The 16,465-nt window shown below is 39.4% G+C and overlaps 1 protein-coding gene across 5 annotated transcripts in view; it reads left to right on the forward strand.

Moving 5' to 3' along the window:
* The window catches only part of PIK3CB (phosphatidylinositol-4,5-bisphosphate 3-kinase catalytic subunit beta), a 282,887-nt gene that overhangs the window by 218,617 nt on the left and 47,805 nt on the right, over positions 1-16,465 (forward strand). For 3 of the 5 annotated variants that reach the window (XM_027650417.1, XM_027650418.1, XM_027650419.1), the window contains 2 exons: positions 8,532-8,622; positions 12,527-12,645. The gene's annotated coding sequence lies outside the window, so the exon portion shown is untranslated. Of the gene's footprint in view, positions 1-8,531; positions 8,623-10,709; positions 10,801-12,526; positions 12,646-16,465 lie in introns of those variants that run through there. The other 2 variants (XM_027650421.1, XM_027650420.1) reach the window with 2 other exon arrangements.

A 16,465-nucleotide genomic window follows, 5' to 3' on the forward strand; every position in this document is an offset into this window, starting at 1 on the left:
CATGCTAAGCCAGTTTTACTCCCCCAGTCCTTCAGAAGTACGTTTTTACATCTACTCATCATCATCATCATCATGGCTGGGCTTCACAAACGAAGATTTGGGAAGGGCTCTACCCAGGTTTGTCACAAGTGTGCTGGTGGCTAAAAAGGCCAATATGAGACAGGCATGTCCAATTGCAAAAGGCACAGCAGAGAGACTCCTTAGATGGTAAATTCTGCAAGACACGATTCTTTCTGCATTGTCTCTTCTCCTCAAGGTGATCCTGTGTGCGTTCTCAAAGGCATCAGCAGCGTTATAGATGCTCTGTCTCCAGACCTCCCGATGGAGGCCAGACTAGACCAGTTATGTTGATCAGTGTGGCCAAGGCTGAGATGTTGTTTCAGGGAGTCCTTGTATCTTCTCTTTGGGGCTCCTCTCTTGTGGCAGCCGGTGGCAAGTTCACCATAAAGCAAGATCTTAGGGAGGGGGTGGTTGGTCCTTCATCCTGGAGACGTGCCCTGCCCAGCACAGCTGTGTTCTCAGCAACATGGCCTCAATACTTGTGACTGCTGCCTGTTCTAGAACAGATTTTTATTAAAACATATTTTTATTAAAAATGTTTACTTACACTTGAATCAGGGGATCTGTAGCTGTGCTGAAAATTTTAGAAAGCTCAGCATAATGATCTAACTTTATTTTTACCCAAGTAATAATAATAACAATGTTTTGTTTAATGAATTGTTGCTTTAAGTGTGAGGGTAGCATTTTTTAATACTCAGATGTGGTTCTGCATAAGTTCTTAGAGTCCAGCTAACACAAGTACATAACAATTGTTTATTTCCATATGGCAGTCTGTTTTGATAACTAGTGATTTCTGCTTCCTTTGGGTGCTGTAAATAAATCTGGTGTATGAAGATCTGCAGTGATTAACAGTAGCAGAAAAATACTGCATGAAAAGAAAAGATTATTTAGTAGGAATACAGTTCTTCAGTAAAAACAAGTTTTGCAAGAATGTAAAGATGCCACTGTAAAACTTAGAAGTAATGTTAAGACCACAATCAAGTCTTTTCCTCATCATTTCTCATCATGAGTAGGTCACGAAGATTTGCAGCAGCTCTGTATCTGAAGCTGAATGCACATATTGGCTGCTGTCAGAATTTCTATCACTGCCAATATGCTGGATTACAACTCACTTTATATTTGATTTGCTATTTACCACAAGATGACAAAAGTCATGTATTTCTACATTTTAAATAAAGAACTTCTTTCTCTGTATTTTTTCTCCTTTACTCCATTTTGTTTAATTTAAAAGCTTCAACATTAATTTACTTGGGTGAGAAATATTGTAAGTAAAGCACTGACTGGGGATTTGTAATAATTGGCTGCTATTTCCAAGTGTGTCACACGGCTGCTCTGTGAATTCAGAGACATTTGGTTATCATGGTGTGTTTTCATCTGTGTATTGGGGAGGAGGCACTTTTTCTTTCTTTGGTGTTTTTGAGTGGTAAACTTTTCTTGTGTTTATGTCCTTGAACAAACATAATGTCAGCTGTCATCCCTGGAGGGATTTAAAAGCTGTGTAGATGTGGCACTTGGGGATATGTTTTAGTGATGGGCTTGGCAGTGCTGGAGGAACAGCTGGACCCAGTGATCTTAGAGGCCTTTTCCAACCTTAATGATTCTAAGTTGCTGTGCTGCTTTAGGATAAATGCAAGCACTTAATTGAAAAATACTCTGTAGCAGCTCTGGTAGGTGAAATGGATAGCAAATAACTTTATATGTGCTTTATATTAGAATGGAGAAAAGGTAAATGTGTTTTAAGTGGCCCCATTAAAAAAGATCCATTTAAGCTACTGCATATGATCGTTCCAGCTGATGCACAGACTCACTTTACCTACTGTCTGTGCAAATGCTTTTTGAAAGTAAATCTCCTTTATTGCATATAAAAAAAAAAAAGGGACAAATGATTCTTAAAAAGTAGGTACAGGCAGACTGCAGTACAGCATCAAAACTATTTTTAAAGCATCATATTAAAAGATGAAAAACTCAGACTCTTTAGTGTATTCTTGTCATGGGAATAGAAATACGAATGATTAACCCCTTTCTATTTATAACTGTTTTCTCTTGAGTCACAATTCCTGTTCCAGTTAACTTCTAGGTAAATTTTATGAGAAGGCAGAGTAATTCTTGTCTTAGTCTATCTCTGCAGATAGTCATTTTAGTATCCTCAAGTTACTTTCTTTTTAATGTGCATTTCAGAAATCACATCTGCATTTTGAGATATATTTCTAATTTAATAACTTGTCAGCTTTTATTGCATGCAACTACAGGATTTAAGGAGGCCTCTTCAGCATTTGGTGGCTCCTTTTGTCAGTTTTAAAAATACTTAAATATTTAAAATGCTTAAGGCTGATCATCTGGAGTTATTGGCTCAAGAGAATGAGGCGGAGGCTGCGTGTGCTATACTGCTAAATCTCAAAACAGCCAGACAATAAATATATATCAATTACTATGAAAGTCTTCCACCCTCTTGATGCCATAAGTTGCTTTTTCATTGTTGACTTAATTGGGACTTGTCAGCCAGGACAGTAGCATGCTACTTTTGGGGTGTTTTTTATCTCTATTTGTGGAGTAAGCGAGGGTTTCTACCTATGTAATGGCAGCTTTCTTGAAAAAGAGGCAGTGTGGGTGGTTAGACCCCTTGTATAAGAAAGGTTCTTCAGAAACAGCAGCATTCCTGAAACCTTCAGCTCAGATGTGTACATTTTGGTGATTAACAAACCCAGTTAACCTGAAGAAAGATTTATCGGGATGCAGTGGCAAAGGAAATGGTTTGTTGTTTAATTTTCGGTTGTTCTGTGATTTACTGGTGAGAAGTGAAATAGGATTCTAGAAGAGCTTTGTTTTCTTTCTGACTTACCATGGGAGAGAATTTGAAAGGAGTTAAAGCAAATATTTTCTGAGTCTTTCCTCGGTAAGTCAATCTTGTGCTCTCAAGTGAGGTGTTGAGAAATTTTTATCTTGGTCAAGCCGTTATTGTTTGTGTGAAAACTGAAAAGCCTTTGTTTTCATTTGCAAGTCACTTTTTTGATTTCTGATTTTTTGGCATATTTTAAGAATTGCTTTCTTAAGCATAGATGGTGCTGTTCCAGCAGCTCTCCCATGTGCCTAGGTTTACATCCCTTGAGTGCTGCTACTCCCGTTGTTTGGAGATAAAGCGATGTGCTGTGGTGCAGGATGTGGTTCTGATGGAGTGAAGGCATTGTTGAAAGAAAGTCTGTCCAGTGACTGGCTCTGGGAAAAGGGGGAGCTCACGCTCATTTATTGGGGAGAGAGAGGCGTTTTTAGATGCCTATTGCCAGAAACTGGTGTAAATATTGATCTCCTAAGTTAGTGGTAACAGGAGGATAAATCCATTCTCCAGAATGCATCTGCTACCTCTCCTCAATCCTTCCACAGCTTGCCCATGAAAATGTCAGAGAACTCAACATTTTCAGTCCAGCCTTTGTCTTCTTTTGTCTTGTGTTTTTGAGATGTTACACAACAATTAAGAGGGTTGCATTTTATTCTTTCCATCTTGCTCTTCACGGTTCATCTCAGTGGCAGGGGTTGCTTTGCACTTTGATCCTATTGGATATAGATTTATTCTTGATCTGGTTAGAGCACTCCTATTCACTGTAGCATCTATGGTGCTAGAGGTAGGAAGTCATTCCCCTGTATTAGAGACCTGCCAAGCAGGTTGCTGTCTTTATGGAAGAGGCCTATTCCCAAAGGATTTCTGTGCTCTGCCAGTGCTGCTCTCACACAGGGTCACAGTGTCACTGCTTTGTGTGGAATTCTCTGACATGAATAAACGTGGCAATTCCCTGCATGGGTCTTAGAGCAAATTACAGCTCTGGCACTGCTAAGGCTCTGCTCTTCCTCAGAACATGGAAGTGGATTTCTCTCTGCGGTGTTCCTGACACCACAAAATCTTTGACTTCTGTCAGAAATAAGCCTGTAAAACAGGCAGGTAGTTAATGCACTGAAACCCTTTAATTAATGAAGGAAGCCAAAAAATGCCATATAGTCTCAATCACTGTACTGAGCATTGCAGCTGATGAAAATAGAAGGTTTTGGATTGGTTGGTTTGTTTTTACATCAAGTGTTCTGTAATTTTAGGTGCTCTGTCTAAAAGCAGTGTAAAATATGTGAATACTGTTTAAATCTGACTTATGGATTCAGATTTGAACTGTTGGTTTATGAGAGGAGACTTGTCTTTTGGTTGTGGTTTGCCTTTTTTTTTTTTTTTTTTTAACCAAGTTCTCTCCTGCTTCTAGCCTGGGATTTGTGCAAATTTGGGGTTCTTCAATTATTTAGTGTTATGAGTTGTGATGCTGAAATTATGCTTGATATTTAAATTTAATTTTTTTTTATATGAAGTCTTACTACCTGAAAGAATGGGGAGTGGGGAGCAAGACCAAATTAAAATGCACAGTTATAAGAAAGAGCTTAATAGATTTGCTTTTGAGTGTTGGATGTAGCTGGAGGTAAACTGCATTTGTTAGATGCTTGAATTTTTCCTTCTTCAGCACAAGAAATATCCTTAGTGATTACTTTTAGTTTCAGATAGTATTTACTGTGTACATGATGTTAGTGATGGAATAGTGTTGATATTTATCGTGTGGTAATATTTGGAATCAAACAGCAAGTTGGACTGCAGCAGCATGTCTTTGAAATAAATTTAGATAGACACTATTTTGTTGGGTTCATGGTCTCTTGCAACCCACACTTTGGAGTTTATTTTAATCATAAAGAATGAAACCTTTCAAGTGATACCTGGAGTAGAGTGGGCAGTTGCTTCACAATGTGGCTCATAATAATTAATTACTGAAAAATTGTTTGGTTTTACTTTTTAACTCTACTACTGTGTTCTCATTTATATGAATTTAAATATGAGCACAACAAAAAGCAGAATTTGGGAACTAAATAGAAGTAAATTTTCATAGACCATATTAGGCATTTAACAGAACATAAATAGGAAGTGAAACATCAGCATATGAAAGTAGTGAAGAAAATAGACTACACAGAAGAGATCACAAGAAACAGAAATCATGAGTAGTCCTACTAATAATGTTTCAAGTAACTAACTAATTGTAATAAGATCTTTGCAGAGCCAGGATGCAGATCCACTGTTTTATTTCTGTTTAAAGTGCAGGTAAATATTTATTCATTTAGTAACTTTTGGGTGGAACCAGTAGGGTGTTTTTGTGTTTTTACATCTATGACACACTAGCGAGTAGAGAATGCATCAACAATAAGGGCTGTGCTCAGTTGTCCCTGTATTCTGGGGAAATGCTGAGTCAGTGAGACCTGAGCACTGTGAGTCTTTCAGAGTTTAGGACAACCGGAGAGAAATCATGGAGGAGGACTTCATAAACTTTAGAATGCCTGAAAATGACCTTGAGCTCATTAAACTAATGTAAAATTTCTGTATGACAAATGATGGTGTGGGAGTAATGTGTTCTGTGTTAAGCCCAGTAATTTACTAGATTCAGAGGTATGCTTCAAAACAGAAGTGTGGGGCGTAATTGTCTTGTGATAGAGAACCAAAGAACCAGTGCTTCAGTGATATCCCACAGGTACTGGAATTGCTGTGCTGCTGGCAGTTAATGCCCTCCTCCCCAAGACTTCTGTTTTCAAATACTGCTTTAGAGGTAATGCAAATCCATGCAGAATCAAACATCTTATTCCTGCTTGCAATCTATTTTAGTGTTTGGACAGCTGAGTTCCAGCAGTGTGACTGCTGAGGGTGCGTGGTGATTGCAGAGTGCTGGGTTGGCACTTCATGGACTCTGCAAACATCCCTGTAGATGTCACAAGGGCTTGTGCAGGGTGGTGAATTTGTTTGCACCTGCCTAAACTGCTCTTCAGTGGTTAGGTTGGCTCAGCTTCCAGCCTTTGAGCTTCACCCTGTGTGTCTGTGCGTGTAGGTATGGATTTCTTGGAAGAGGAGCACGGCTTCTAATTCTTCACTTCTGTAAGCCAGATGTAGTGAACCAGATTTAGAAAAGCTGCAACACTGGCCTTGAGATGCAAGTGATCTGTGGACCCTGGGAGGAGTTACATCTTCACATGGATGAGTTTGTTCAGTCTAAACTATTCGTTTCTTTGTCATCAGCTTTAGAGCTACTGAACCAGTTGGGTAATCACTTGTGCCCCACGCTGGATCGGAACTGGAAATGAGCTGGAAAGGGTTGCTCACTTGACTCCGTGTTTATGCAGCAATATAAAGCAAATCTAAGCACTTGTTTGTGAGTCATCTGAAATCATAACAACACTACTGTTTTTATAAAATGGTCACGTGTGGCCTAGAACTTTGTGCTTTTTGAACTGCAGAGTATCCTCAGACCCAGTACATTTTCCAGCCCAGAACCTCTCCTAGGATTTTTCCTTATTTTGCAGTTGTCATTAGAAGTTATGAGCACTGGCAGTCAACCCTCTCCAATGCTGAGGGCATTTGCAGGATCTCCCACTAGCAGAGACCTTGCTAGTCTTGATCTCAGCACACTGCTCTCAGATGAGAGAATGACTGGCTGCTTGGCAGAATGTGAGAGGAAAATTTGTCATCTACTAGTCTTTTTGTTAACCTTCATTAACAGTGCTGTGTTCCCCTTCTGCTTTGCCCAGAGGTATTTCTTTTGAAGCTGGCAGAGCAGGAGAAAAACAGTTGAATCATCCTGGGAAAATAAAAATAAATTATTTTTGTTTAGGTTTCTCTTTGTTGATTCTAAATCATGCAGATGATTCCTTGCCATCTGGAAGTATCTGTTCTTTGCTCCTTTAGTTTAAGGTCCTTCATTTTCCAGTGCCAGTAAGAGCCCACAGTTTTTTGCTTTTGTGTTAACTTTACTGTAAAGGCAAAAAATTGTCATTTGCCTCACAACTTCACTCATATTGAGTTCTAAGCTACAGTTAGTAGGAGGGTTACTGGGTTACTTAACCCTGAGCACCATCATAACTGTGAAAGGCAGACACACCCCACCCTCCCAAATGAATTCAAGTGTCAGTAGCTGGCACCCTGTTGGAATCACAGAATGAATTAATCGGAAAAGACCTCTGAGATCATCAAGTCCAACCCGTGACTGAACATGGCCATGTCAACCAGAGCAGGGCACTGAGTGCCACGTCCAACCTTTCCTGAAACACCTCCAGTGATGGGGACTCCACCACTGCCCTGGGCAGCTTGTTCCAGTGTCTGATCACCCTTTGTGTGAAGAAATTCCTCCTAATGTCCAACCTAAACCTACCCTGGCGCAGCCTGAGACTAAAAGCAGTATTTTCAAAACAAAGAGTTGGTGAAAACTTTGCAAGATGTTTTTGGTGTTGCATTGCAGTTTAAACTGAAAGGAACTCAGCAGAACGTGTAACCGAGTCATGGCTGGGCTTTGTGAACGAAGATTTGGGGAGGGCTCTACCCATGTTTGTCACAAGTGCACTGGTGGCTAAAAAGGCCAATATGAGACAGGCACGTCCAGTTGCAAAAGGCACAGCAGAGAGACTCCTTAGGTGGTAAATTCTGCAAGACACGATTCTTTCTGCATTGTCTCTTCTCCTCAAGGTGATCCTGTGTGCGTTCTCAAAGGCATCAGCAGCGTTATAGATGCTCTGTCTCCAGACCTCCCAGCGGAGGCCAGAGCAGACCAGTTCTGTTGATCAATGTGGCCAAGGCTGAGATGTTGTTTCAGGGAGTCCTTGTATCTTCTCTTTGGGGCTCCTCTCTTGCGGCAGCTGGTGGCAAGTTCACCATAGAGCAGGATCTTAGGGAGGGGGTGGTTGGTCCTTCATCCTGGAGACGTGCCCTGCCCAGCACAGCTGTGTTCTCAGCAACATGGCCTCAATACTTGGGACTGCTGCCTGTTCCAGAACAGATGTATTAGTCTGTTAGTATTAGTCTAATTCATAACTAAGCAAATAGAAAGATTTATTGTAAAGCATATTAGTATGTGATTGTGTGAGTATAAATTTGTTTTAAACAAGCCTGTTGGACACTGAAGGGGATTTCAGAGGGGAGCCTGGCTTTGTGAGGCTGGCTGTCTGGGAAGAGGGAACAAGGCTTCCTTACAGGGTGATTCACAGTAGTTGAGTACTGAGCTCCTGCTCTGAATCACCCACTGGATAAGTATAATTATGATACTGAGTTCTTCTTAATGAAGATATGTGATTGAATTTAGGTTCAAATCATGTTTCTAACTGTTACCTATTTAACTTAAAAAATAACACTGACCCATATGTTTAGCTATTCAAGAAAATGCTTTGTGGTCTCCATTTTGTCCATCTTCAGGAATAAGGAAGGCTGTAAACTGATTTTTAGTTCTCTTGTTTTAACTGTTTTGGCTTACAACTTGGTGTTCTGCAATTTCTGTCTCTACCTTGTTTGTTTCTGTGGCTGTTCTTGTGTGATGAGAGCTTGTAGCTCTATGCCTGTCTTCTTTTAGTTAAAAGATTTTGTACAAGATAGGTGGGTTTCACATTTCAGAGAAGCTTGACTTTTTTTTTTTATTTATTTAAAGGATTTTGTGGTTTTTTGACCGACCACCAACACCTGTGAAAGCAGAACACAAAGAAGAATGCTGCTGTGTGTGTAACAGTATGCTGTCCATGGTCAGTAAGATATTTTGTCTCTTGATATTACTGCAAAAATAAGTGCCATCTTTAAAAGGTCAAAACTGGTCTGAGCTGTTGAAGAGACTTTGGGCACTGCATGATTAGGATGGTTGTTATGTACAGTCCTACTGTTTGCATCAGTCTGAACACTACACTATGTAATACATAAGGAATGTTTTTTTCAGATCTAGGCTTTAACTCACATTTTCGAATATGCACTCAGGTATACAGTAGGTGGAAGCTGGAGGTTGCTGTGATTTAGCCAGATGTACACTGCTGCAAGTTTGTCTTTTCCTTGCTGTTTTAATTCCTGGACTTGGGTTGTAATGGCTTAATTACTGATCATGAATGTTCTTGAAGAATTTTGTGCCTATGGTGGAAAGTTAAGATTTAAGGAGACTGAGTTTATTTATATTTTTCAGTATTTTTTTAATTTGAAGATGTTTGGTGTATTTACTGATGGTTAATCTTTTTCTTGTCTCAGACTTGGTGAAATGGTGAGGTTTTTCATTGCCAGTTGGATGCTATAGCAACTAATTTAGCTTGACACTCACTTGTCCAGTCTTCAGTGCTGTTGAGAGCATGAAATGCTCGACAGCTTTGAGGCAACCAGAGGTGTGAACCAAAAGCGATGAAATCCCCTAATTGTGCCCTTCTCTGTGTATCACTTTCCTAAACATCTGCTAGTGCTCTTCTGATGTCCTCCTCAGTGCATTCTTCCAGAGCCAGAGATACTCAAGAAACTGCTATATCATGTCATTCAACCCACTCGGAGTTCCTTATCCTAAAGGAACCCGGAGTATCCTCTCCAACAAATGATTCCTTGTGTGCTCTGGCAGAATTCACAGAGCAGCCTGTCTGATGGGTCTAGAAATTGTTATAGGGTAGAAGACCCTAGGACCACAATCAGCCTACTAATTTCTATGTAGTATCTTACATTGCTTAATTTTTTTTTTCCTTTTTTCCCCCCTTTTTCCCTGTCTTTGTGAGTGGCCCATTTCCTTGGCTTGTAATTGTTTCTCTTTTAACATTAGATGCCACACAAGAGTTTTAGGCAAAAGTTTCTTGTACATTTTCCCCTTTCTTTACTTGTGGTACAATTTTTTTTTTGGTCTTGCATTCATAAGTGTTTCTGTGGACATAGAGAAGCACAGAGGGTAGGTGGAGAACTGTAGTTTGATTGCCACCACACAATTTGACCATACCTGAATTACTTCATAAGATTGTTAATGTTTTAGAAAAAAACAGTTCCAATTTACATAAAACCAGTATCTATATGATAAGGGTGTATGTAGAAGTATCTGTATAATAAAGGTGTAACTAGAGGATTCACAAAAATTATTATTTTGCAAAATACAGTTTCTCATGCTGAAGTTGCAAGCTGAAGCAGAATAGGATTTCTTGGTGGGTACTGTCAGTAGCAGTGATATGGGTGTGGACCCAAGGGCAAGTGCCCAAGGTAGTTTTGTGTTGTGTTTTTGACTGAGCTTGCAGTCAACAGACCCATGAAGGAGACCCTGTTGGTAATGGCCAGGACAGTTCTATTTTTACCACATTCCCCAGAGAGATGCAATGGAGAAAAGATATGTGCTCATTAGAGTCCAGTTTGTGTTCACCACTTGAGGCAGTTGCCTCCAGTCTTTCTGACTTTTACACTCTTCCCAGAGATCATGCTGGCACATTTCTGTTGTGGTTGGAGTCCTCACTGACTGTTTATGACCAGCAGAGTTTGTACCTTGGTCTGTTGGCTGATACAGTCACAAGTCTTTGAAAAATTCTCCACTCAGTTGTTTGAAGGTAGAGTTTGAAATTAGAGATGATCCCAGCGTATGAAAGACTGACCTGTGAGAGACTGGCCCTGGTGTGATCTGCAGTACATTGGTACCACCTCTCTTAACCCCTGTCCTGCTGGTCTGAAAAGTAAGGAAGGTTGGTTAGCAAGGAAAATAAAGCTGCACAGCCATCCTGTGATGAAGGATTTGTTTCTTGTACTTGAATACAGTAGTGGGCAATTTGTCTGCATATATTAGGAATTTTTTAAGATCTGGAGGGCCGGGTGTTCCCTTACAGTTGGCTCTAGAGGACCAGCAGGAAGCGTGTTGTCAGTGCCATGTCTGACCTGCAGTGGAGGTACAAAGTGTTGTGAGGAGAAACGGCACTGGGAGCTGTAGGGAGGTGAGCAGAAATCTAGCAAGAGACTAAGGAGAACACAGGAACTGGGACAGGAGCTGTTACGATGTACTGTTTTGTTAAATGCGTATGATTTATGGACCTTAGATATTTTCTGGTCTCCCACCATCTGATTTGTCATCAGGTGTTAGCCAGAGACCTCTAGAAAGTTGGGATGTCCAATTTAGTTAAAATAGTGTCCTACTTCTGCCACAGGCTGTGGTACTTCAGTCCTACACTGTGTCCCCTGTTTGAGGGGCCACAGGTCATGCAAGTTTGCTTCCTCAGGTGGAAGTTGTGCAAGTAATGACTCCTAGCTCTAGCATGATGCATTTCACACCCCTCCCAAGCTCCTGCCTGTTGACCAGGAGCTTTTGATTCTGATTTTTCTGATTCCACAAACACAAGTATTGACATGGCTGTAAAATCTGAATTCCAGGCTGGTACTTCACTGTACCTTTGTCTTTGCAATTTCCAAATCACCTAGGACTGCCTTCATTTTCCTCTAGCCTTTCTTTTTGCCTGTTGCCTGCTGTAGGCTCCTAGACTTTGACCATGAGAAGTTTCTGAACTAGTTCGTACCTTGGTAAACAAATCAAATACCTCAACTTTGTGTGTGGATTGGCTTCTTGCATATGGGGTGAATGAACTTGTTTCAGAACAACACCTTTATGCACCATAAGGTTGTTTTCAAAAGGTTATGTGTGGAGCAGCAACTTAATTTTTTCCAGACTTAAGCAGGTGGGGCAGCAACTATTTTTCCCTCAAAGCCACCGAAGAATCTGAGTTGCCTCAGAGTGCTCTACACGCCAGTTCCTGGAGGAGTTCTGCTCTCTGTGGGCCAGGGGCACTGACAGCCTTCACTCCTGGTCACTGTGCTGAGTTCTTACAAGCACACTGGGGCCTACTCAGTGTGGTTTAGAAAAATAATTGTTTATGGGAAGAGGAGCGTAGCTACGTGCCTTGCGCTTTGTGGCTTGGCCTGCAAACCCGTAGATAATATCAGTGCAAACTGATAGTACTGCTTGGTGCTCAAGGGATTTGAAACAGTTTTTATTTCTCTTTACTGAGAGCCTGATTTGCAGGGTGATGTCTTGGCTCTGTGGAGATATTTTATCCTGCGCATCTGCAGCGTGTTGGTCAGAGGAGACCTACTGAACCTTTCTTGGGCCCTGTTGAAATATGAATAGGAAGATGGGATCACTTGTGTCATCACCTCAAATTCTCCTCAATTGAACTATAGATGACATTACATTCCTAAACCCAAGCATGACAAAAAGCAAACCAAAATCAGCTTGCAACCAGGGTAAAAGAGAAAATGTGGTAAGGAGAATGAAGGCAACTCTCTTGGCTTTTTTTTTTTAAACTACAGTGAGTGTCTGTTGGTCTGATCCAGATTGAGTGTGCAAAAATTTAAAAATATTTATAGTAGCTAAATATGGTTTTGATTAATTCATTATTACAATACCTATTTTATTAGAATAAATACCGTATTCTAATTATTAGTTCCTTTCCTTTTTTTCTTGCTGTTAGCTGAGGGATTGTAGATTTGACATTCATTTAATTGTTAGATTGTGTAATGGAACTGTAGTGCTGTAGTATTTGAAGACGTTGAAAATGTGTGATAAATTAGGTATTTCTGCATAAAAAGTTGATGGAGTGTATAAACCAACTATAAATTGCTGATTTTCTCATTTGGTCATTTACATTATGTCATGTTTTGCTTTTTTAGGTCACATTTAGGTCATCTTGTGGAATCTTACAAAGAAACAAGGGTAATAGTAAGAAAATGATGTTTAATAGAAGTATCTTCACTACACAGTCAGATTGAAACAGGAAAAGTTCTTTGGAGTGAGTATTACAGGGTGGGGATTTTTGGTGGGGGGGAGGTTGTTGTTGTTGATTTGGTTGGGGTTTTTTTCCCCCCTGTAAAGTCAGTATGTTTATTAGGCTATTATTGTATTTAATTTTGTTATAGTTGTATTAAAAAATAAATCAGTGACTCCATACTAATTTCAGTTGGTCAGCTGGTAATGGACTCTTATGGATTCTTATTGAAGCAACTTCCATCTTAGAATCAGTTGTATCTTGTTAAATTTAGATGGGCTTCAGATTTTTCTCTTGGCTGATGTGTATTCTGGCTATGGTTTTGAGCAGGGAGTGGTCTAGATTAGATGTAATTACATATAAACACTTATTTGCTGGCAGAAGTCAAAGCCCTGCTTGTATCTTCCAGGGAATTTGAAAATACAATTTTTTTTTGTCTGTAACTTTTTACTCCTCACACTTTCTGACTGATTTTGATATTGTTGTTGTCAGTATTTTAATATTTATCCTGTACTGCAGTTCCATCATCCATCAAAATTGCATGAGTCTTCAATTTATGGATCTCAGATACATCTTTTCTTCACAGTTTCTAGTTAACTTGTAGATTTTGTGAATTCTAGGCTGAGACATGTGTCTAATTTATAATAAAAGAAGCTTTGCTACCTAGCACAGGGACTGGGGATTGCACCTTTTACTACTAGGTACCCAAACGTTTATATACTGATACAGTACAACTCTTAATTTCTGTCTACTTCACATGCTTGAGATGGGAAAAGGAATCATTTTTCTGTCAATTTGTTTGCATCAGATTGTAAAATCTTTAAAAATCTTCTTGTAGAGGTTGGCAACTGGGGGAAAAACTGCATATATCTGATGCAGATTTTACTCATACTGTGTGATTATGTGAATGTGATTCTGCAGGAGTAACTGGAAATACACCTGAATGCATAGTTGGGAACTAAAAATACCTGGCCACTAGAACTGAAAGGAGGTGAAAAATGGTTTCAGTTCAGAAGACGTGTATTTTGGCATATTGCTTTATTACTAAGAGGAAATGACTCCTCTGAGCTTCTTCTTTTAAAAACGGATGTGTACATGGTGTCATAATTAGGGTAGAAAAATGTCTGTGGAACCTACATTAACCTACTCAGATAAGCTAAACTTTTCATACTGAGTGTTTTTTCCAGGTTGTTTTTAACTGGCAGAATAACACATTTGGATTGATAACTTTTCCTGCCTTAAAAAAACCCTATACAATTCATTTAAATGTGGATTTAAAGAAGTTGATGTTAGTTCCCTTTCTGTAAGTATTTGAAACAAATGCTACAGTTTTTAGTCAGCACACTTATATTTGCCACAGCTCCTGATCTAGGCCATGTGTCAAGTGGCTGGTAAAGACACTCATGAAAGGTTCTTGCAGTACCTGATATGTGAATTCTGACCTCTGAAGTTTTCAGGAATTGTGTTGTATGGAGTTATTTTAATTTTACTGACTAACTAGACAACACAGTAGAAATACAGGCACCTGTCACAATATCTAAATAGAATAATACCTATTTGCTGCCCAAACACTTAGTTTGACAAGTTAATTCTTGGCTCTGCTAATCAAGTCACCAAAACAGATGGACAATAAAGTTGAAACTGAGCTCTCCAATCAAATGAAATGAAGAATGTCCACTGAAGACACCTTTAGTCATTTTAAATCACTGTATTCAGGCTTATGCCAGGCACAGAACTTGCTCAGGTTTTTAGTTGCCAGTAAACTTGGGTTTCTTGCCCTCCCCTTTATTTTTATTTTTTTTAAGAGACTGAGAATTCAAATGTTAGAACCTAAAACTGATTCTAATTTGTCCTTGTCGGGGAAATGTTTTGGAACTCCTTTTGTTTGAGTTGGACACTTGTGTGTACTTGTGTGGATTTCAATCATCACAAAGTATTTTCAGTTGGAATTTTTCAGTAAAGTACTAGAAACATTAAAATGAAGTCTGAGTAACGTCTCTATTCACAGATAAAAGCCAGATGGGGTTGTTATGAAGTCTTAAAAGCAGATGCCAAGTCTCACAGCTGGGCAAAAGTAACCCCAGGCCCCAGTCAGCTGCCAAAGGCACCTGCTTAAGGCTCCAAGGGTAGCAGCATTTCTGGGAGACTGTGGAGCCTCTATCCATGAAGACTTTCAAAATTAGCTGTGCAAACTCTTAAGAAACATGCTTAACTTCAGTGTCAAAACTAATCTTGGGACCAGCTGACTCCCAGAGGTCCCTTTCAACCTGAATTAATCTGTGATTTTTAGATAATCTTAGTTATTTTTGGTCCTTATGATGGATGGCCAGGACTACTTTTGGCTTTACTGCCATTAACTTCATGACAAAAGTCTTGGTTGCATAGGTTTTTTAGAATTATTTTTTCCTACCAAATCGGCATTATATTTCAAGTTGTCTTTGTAAAAAGGTTTCATGAAAAAGTTGTGTAAAATACATCTAAATATTTGCATTAGACTCGAATTGTTGGATTTCCTTCAGTGCTTGTTCAGCACTGAACAGTCCTGTTCACATAACAAATGGTTGTGAATCTGTGTGGTACGGGATGTTGAAACTGGTATTGGAAGAAAACTAAAGGCAAAAATCCAGACCAGATTATCTAAGAAACCAACCCAATCAGGAAGAATGTCTAGTGATGAAGCATGTAAAATGCTTTTTTAGGTTTTTTTTCCTTTAAAGGGCATCTTTCTGTCTTTTAGGATCCATGGCATCTCTGAGATTTAAGCACAGTCTGCTTATGTGGTTGTTCTGTGTTTCAGTCTGTGTGACCCCCTTGTAGGAGAAGATTTTACTCCTCATTAATTTTCCACAGGTTTTAATTATTTCACTGTTTTACTTCTCTTTCTAGATATGTACAATCAGTCTGCTGAAGAATGTCTCCTTCCTAGAGGTTTTGATTGAAATATCAGAAATAATTGAAAAGTGAATCTTTTAGTCCCTGTGTGAAGAGGTGTCTATATATAGGAAATCCTCAATTTCTGGTTTTAACTATTTTTATAGTAGGAAGTAACATAGCTCATAATTTAGAGATGTAACTTTTTAGTAGCTGAAGGAAAAGGTTAGGGAGTCACCTGGTGAGATTTGATGGTCTAGGTCCATTTGTACAATTCAAAAGGAGAGGCAATATTAACCATTTATATTTTTAAATGGCTTGTAAGTGGAATGTTTCCTTTGTGTTTACAGTGGAACAAGAAATTATTGTGAGTGGTAGAACAGGCAAGGAAATACTGGAGAGCAGAACTAATACTGGTTTAATATTTCCTACTTTTGTTGTTAGACTATGAAGAATCTTCATACAGTTCTTGGTTAGCAGTGGGGGGACAGGGACCCTACAGTTTACTTAGTACAGTAAATCAGTAGAGGCACAACTCCAGATGATTAATGCACCTTTTCAGAATCGTAGTGGAGACATTATAAAGTTGTTTGAATAACAACTTGGGCTGCTAAAAAAACCAGGCCTTTAGGGTGTAGTTTTGCCTACATTTTTTAAAATGAGCTTAAGAGCTGTAAAGTGGCAAACCAGCCCTGAGGCTGGAAGAAACCATCACTACCACTCCTGTTGCTCCTGTTTGCACCTTCCCTTTGCTGGCACAAGCAGTTATGCAGCTTTGTAGGAAACTCTCTGACTCACCTGTGTTAAAATCACATATTTATTCTGGGTTACGGTTCAGCTCTTTCTCCTCCTTTCCCATTCAGTCCTTTTTGTTCCCCTGTGCCACCTCCATTCACCTCTTCTGATCTGATCGGTTTTTGTTTGTTTGTTTAAAATATCCATGTAAGCATTCCATCATTTCAATGTTTAGTGT

Source organism: Corapipo altera, unplaced genomic scaffold (assembly GCF_003945725.1).
Source record: "Corapipo altera isolate COAL_440 unplaced genomic scaffold, ASM394572v1 54, whole genome shotgun sequence".
Taxonomy (NCBI): Eukaryota; Metazoa; Chordata; class Aves; order Passeriformes; family Pipridae; genus Corapipo; species Corapipo altera.